The 5,921-nt window shown below is 44.1% G+C and overlaps 2 non-coding genes across 2 annotated transcripts; both read right to left on the bottom strand.

The window, feature by feature from the left end:
* Positions 1-1,597: 1,597 nt before the first annotated feature.
* Trnas-cga (transfer RNA serine (anticodon CGA)) lies at positions 1,598-1,672 on the bottom strand. Its single transcript has one exon. It is a non-coding gene; the product is annotated as a tRNA-Ser (tRNA).
* Positions 1,673-1,896: 224 nt separating this feature from the next.
* Positions 1,897-1,971, bottom strand: Trnas-cga (transfer RNA serine (anticodon CGA)). The gene has a single exon. It is a non-coding gene; the product is annotated as a tRNA-Ser (tRNA).
* Positions 1,972-5,921: the final 3,950 nt, after the last annotated feature.

Raw genomic sequence — 5,921 nt, 5'->3', positions numbered from 1 at the left:
CAAGTTTCACGAAGCTCGAAATTTAGTGCGGACGTCAATGCGAGATGCTTTTAATAGTTTCCACAATGAAATATTGTTTCAAAATATGGTAGAAAACCCAAAGAGATCCTGGTCGTATGTAAAGGACACCAGTATCAAAAAAAAGTCAGTAGCGTCACTTCGCGAAAGCGATGGAAATGTCACCGATGATGGTTCCACTAAAGCGGAGTTGCAAAATGCAGTTTTCCGTAATTCCTTCACTAACGAAGACGAAGTAATTCACTAAAGAACACCAAGTAAATGTTCCACAATTCGAAACCAGAACAGCTATTAGCATGAGTGACATGGAAGTAGACACCTTAGGTGTTGCGAAACAACTCAAATCACTTGAGAAAGGCCAGTCTTCCGGACCAGATGGTTTACCAATCAAGTTCCTTTCAGAGTATGCAGACACAATAGCGCCTTTCTTAGCAGTCATATACAACAGCTCACTTAACTAAAGCTCTGTTCCTAAAGACTGGAAAGTAGCACAGGTCACACCAATATTCAAGAAAGGAAGTAGGACTAACCCACTGAATTACAGACTCATATCACTGACCTCAATTTGCAGTAGGATTTTGGAGAATATACTGTACTCGAACATTATGAGTCACTTTGAAGAAAATGACTTATTGATTCATAACCAACACGGATTCAGAAAAAAATCGTCGTTCTGCAACACAGCTTTCTCTTTATTCCCATGAAGTAATGAGTGCTGTCGACAAGGGATCACAGATCGATTCCATATTCGTAGGTTTCTAGAAGGCTTTTGATACCGTTCTTCTTCTATTAATCAAATTGCGTGCATATGGAGTATCGTCTCAGTTGTTGACTGTATTCGTGATTCTTCTCAGAGAGGTCACAGTTCGTACTGATAGACAGTACATCATCGAGTAGAACAGAAGTGATATCTGGCGTTCCGCAAGGTAGTGTCATAGGCCCAATGCTGTTCTTGATATACGTAAATGATCTAGGTGATAATCTGTGCAGATACCTTAGATTGTTTGCAGATGACGCTATAATTTACCGTCTTGTAAAATCAACAGACGATCAATTCCAACTACCAAAAGATCTAGGTACAATTTCTGTATGGTGCGAAAAGTGGCAATTGGCACTAAACAAAGAAACGTGTGAGGCCATCCACAGGGGTTCTAAAAGAAATCCGATAAATTTTGGGTATACGATAAATCGCACAAATCTAAGGGCTGTCAATTGGACTAAATACTTAGGAATTACAATTACGAGCAACTTAAACTGGAAAGACCACATCGATAATATTGTGGGGAAGGCGAAAGAAAGACTGTGCTTTGTTGGCAGAACAATTAGAAGATGCGACAAACCCACTTAAGAGACAGCCTAGATCATTACACTTGTCCGTCCTCTGCTGGTTTATTGCTGCGCGGTGTGGGATGCTTACCAGGTAGGATTGACGAAGGACATCGAAAAAGTGCAAAGAGGGGTAGATCGTTTAGTGTTATCGCGCAATAGGGGTGAAAGTGTCACTGATATGATAGGCGAGTTGGGGTGGCAGTCACTGAAACAAAGACGGTTTTGAAACTTCCTGGCAGATTAAAACTGTGTGCCCGACCGAGACTCGAACTCGGGACCTTTGCCTTTCGCGGGCAAGTGCTCTACCAACTGAGCTACCGAAGCACGACTCACGTCCGGTACTCACAGCTTCACTTCTGCCAGTATCCGTCTCCTACCTTCCAAACTTTACAGAAGCTCTTCTGCGAAACTTGCAGAACTAGCACTCCTGAAAGAAAGGATATTGCGGAGACATGGCTTAGCCACAGCCTAGGGATGTTTCCAGAATGAGATTTTCACTCTGCAGCGGAGTGTGCGCTGATATGAAACTTCCTGGCAGATTAAAACTGTGTGCCCGACCGAGACTCGAACTCGGGACCTTTGCCTTTCGCGGGCAAGTGCTCTACCAACTGAGCTACCGAAGCACGACTCACGTCCGGTACTCACAGCTTCACTTCTGCCAGTATCCGTCTCCTACCTTCCAAACTTTACAGAAGCTCTTCTGCGAAACTTGCAGAACTAGCACTCCTGAAAGAAAGGATATTGCGGAGACATGGCTTAGCCACAGCCTAGGGATGTTTCCAGAATGAGATTTTCACTCTGCAGCGGAGTGTGCAGTTTTAATCTGCCAGGAAGTTTCATATCAGCGCACACTCCGCTGCAGAGTGAAAATCTCATTCTGGAAAGACGGTTTTCTTTGGTTCAAATGGCTCTGAGGACTATGGGACTTAACATCAGTGGTCATCAGTCCCCTAGAACTTAGAACTACTTAAACCTAACTAACCTAAGGACATCACACCCATCCATGCCCGAGGCAGGATTCGAACCTGCGACCGTAGCAGTCGCGCGGTTCCGGACTGAGCGCCTGAACCGCTAGACCACCGCGGCCGGCACGGTTTTCTTTGCTGCGAGATCTATTTACGAAATTTCAATCACCAACTTTCTCTTCTGAGTGCGTAAATATTTTGTTCACACCCACCTACGTAGGGATAAATGATCATCATCATCATCATAAAATAAGAGAAATCAGAGCTCGAACGGGAAGATTTAGGTGTTTCTTTTTCCCACGCGCCATTCGAGAGTGGAATGGTAGAGAAGTAGTATGAAAATGGTTCGATGAACCTTCCGCCAGGCACTTAATTGTGAATTGCAGAGTAACTATGTAGATGTAGATGTCCATATATCGTCAACCATACGTCTACGACCTATACTCGAACATCCATAATGTATATTCCCGTACAGGTCAACCATTTTACTCGTAAGTCGCTTGCCCTGTATCGGCAGATGAGTACAATACTGCAGTGCCTGTGTAATTCTGATTGCGAAGGAATGTTCCTTTGGACATGCATGCATCTATCGCACTTTTCATGATAGTTCGAGTGGAGTGGTCCACTGCCTACGACTCTCTGGAACCTTCATCTTAGGATCAAGTTGAAGTCACAAGGGCTTAAGACTGGGGAGTGTTGTGGGTGATACAGCACTTTCCACTTCCAGCGATCAAACAAATCAGTCATAACATGCGCCACATGGGCCCGAGGGTTGTCCTGCAAAATGATGCACGGGTCTCGTAGATAGTGTCACCGCTTCTTTCTCTAAGCCGGTCGCAGTACGTGTTGCTCAAAAGAAGAGCTTAGAGAAAGATGCGGCCACACTTTCTGCAGCATGGTGGTGGTGGTGGTGGTGGTTAGTGTTTAACGTCCCGTCGACAACGAGGTCATTAGAGACGGAGAGCAAGCTCGGGTTAGGGAAGGATTGGGAAGGAAATCGGCCGTGCCCTTTCAGAGGAACCATCCCGGCATTTGCCTGAAACGATTTAGGGAAATCACGGAAAACCTAAATCAGGATGGCTGGAGACGGGATTGAACCGTCGTCCTCCCGAATGCGAGTTCAGTGTGCTAACCACTGCGCCACCTCGCTCTTTCTGTAGGACAATGCACGGACGAATATGGTGTAAGTTAATCAATCGATGGAGCTGGGAAATGCCATACCTCTCACCCCACTCTGTGCATCTAAGCCCTTGTGACTCCAGCTTGATCCCTAAGATGAAGGAAGTAGTTTGAGGCATTCGCTACAAAACTGTTACAGAGAATCTTCGGGCAATAAATCGCTCTACTCTATCAACATAACTGGCACTGCTAAGAGTATTCTTCGTCTTCCATAACACTGTCAACGGGTTATACATAATGCTGGTGACTGCTTTCGAGAACAGGAAAATTTTTAAACAAGTCTCTGTTTTGTATAAGTTGTTGCCACTGTTTAAGTTCCAACCCTCGCACATCCCAGCCGAAGTTCGATTTTCACTGCTGTTAACATCCTTCCAGGAACTTTCAATAGAAGCTCCTGCAATTAACTAATAGTGTATTAACATTTTCTGTCTCCAGTCTGCTATGACGAATGCTACCCTGTCTGGAATCAGAACTCATCTTACTGGTCCTATAAATGGATTTCTCTATTCTAAAAAATAAACACCCGCGCACACTCCACGTACTCCGCTACACACCTGACCTGTTTAAGGGACCTTAAATTTGCCCATTCGACAGCGGTGGTCGAGAAATCCGCATCCACGATCATCACAGAATCGTCTAAGATTCCGGTTTGAGCCTTCTACTCTGCTCAAAACCATGAGAATTGTAATTGGTTCTTGGAACGATGCCGCAAAACGCTAGTTGTACTTCCAACCTGCGAACGAGGCTAGCTCAATCGACAGTAAAGGCTCCAGAGGTCCCAAATCATTCGTCTCAGATGCTGCAGTGCTATCACCGCTCAGGGCAGCTGACTGAAGCCTGTCGACCGTGGCCAGCACACCATCCAGCTGTCTGTTTACGGACAGTGCTAAACGTTAACGCAAGAGGTCACTGTGTCCAGTCAAAGTTCTCCTGCAATGCTACTTCTAGTGTATACCACGCACTAAATCCAGCCCTCACAAAGATAATGCTCTAAAATTTACGCAAAAAACTTAGCCTAAGTTAGTAAACGCTAGCATAAACAGGAAAGTACACAGGTAGAATTCACTTATTCGCAGAAGGACGTGAAAATGAACTGAACTAAATTATTCAGTATACAACAGAAGCTGCTACAGCACCAGGTGCGACCGTTCCGTTACGTGACAGTCGTTACAGGTGCACGTCATTTGCACGTTCTTGTAGTCCATCCGCATCGCTTTCTACCGTTACAGTACCTTAATGGAGATACCATGTTTCAACAGGACAGTGCAATATGTCACTGCTCTTTAGTTTGTCGCAGGTGCCTTAAAGAACACTCGCATGAATTCAATGCCACCACTTAGCCACTCACACAACCCAATCTTAACCCCTTCGAGCATTTGTGGGATGCTGTCGATACATTTGTACGCTCGATGAAACCCACTACCAACTGTACAAGAACAATTGTGGATAGCACTGAAAAATCCGTAGATCAATGTCTCTTTAGAACGATTCAAACTCCTCGTAGAGTGAATGGCTCGATACTTTACTGCAGTCTTGAGGGCTTTCAAGGCGGGGGGACTCGCTATTAACATCTCACCCAGTGCCTTTCCATTAATTTTGAACACTCAGTATGCCTCAGTGACATAGTTTTTGACAAGTCATCAACCCAGCGATGCTATGATACATCACAAAGCGAAACTTCTCACCCAGATATTATTACGAAAACATTAGGTGCTTAGTTAGTGTTCTGTCATTTATCACAGAAAATTTGTACCAGATTGTGACATGACCCCACATTACTGCTTTTCGCGAGTAACCGCCTTGCCAGTATCCTATCCAAGTATTCTTTCCAGTCTGCCTCAAACTATCATTCAGAATGATGTTTCCTCATATGATGCGTCTCCTAGTGACAAGTGGGAAATCCTGATCTGGGTCTTGGTGCAGCACAAATTTTCGTTAGTCACGACATATTCATCACATTTCAGGTTCAGTATGTCTTACATGTTTTCACCGATATCACTTCACGAAATTCCCTCTTCTATGATTTTATCCCCAGCAACCCACTCATTTCATTTCGTTCATATAATTGTTTATTAATCCACGCGAATGACTGGGAAGTAACAAGCGTGCTAGATAGGGAACACAAAGTTCATTTTCCTTCGGAATTAAGGAAGTAAGATTAAAATTTCCCTTCAGGTGGCCAGTCTGAATGTAGATATTGAAACGTCACCTTAGAACAATTTATACACGACTGTGCTTAATCTGACACACCTTTCAATAATCCCTACAAAAGAATGGCCCTGACTAACATTAACCTATACCTTTCACAAATCACTTACCTCACAAAAAATCTTCGTTACTCGAACTACTGCAATACAGCGAGCACCACTACTGCCAGCTAAATAAAAGATTCTAACTACGGAGGGCACTAACTACTGATAGGTATAGTTA

This window comes from Schistocerca gregaria, chromosome X (assembly GCF_023897955.1).
Source record: "Schistocerca gregaria isolate iqSchGreg1 chromosome X, iqSchGreg1.2, whole genome shotgun sequence".
Taxonomy (NCBI): Eukaryota; Metazoa; Arthropoda; class Insecta; order Orthoptera; family Acrididae; genus Schistocerca; species Schistocerca gregaria.
Note: the sequence above shows the minus strand (reverse complement) of the source record. Positions and strands in the feature narration are given on the sequence as shown.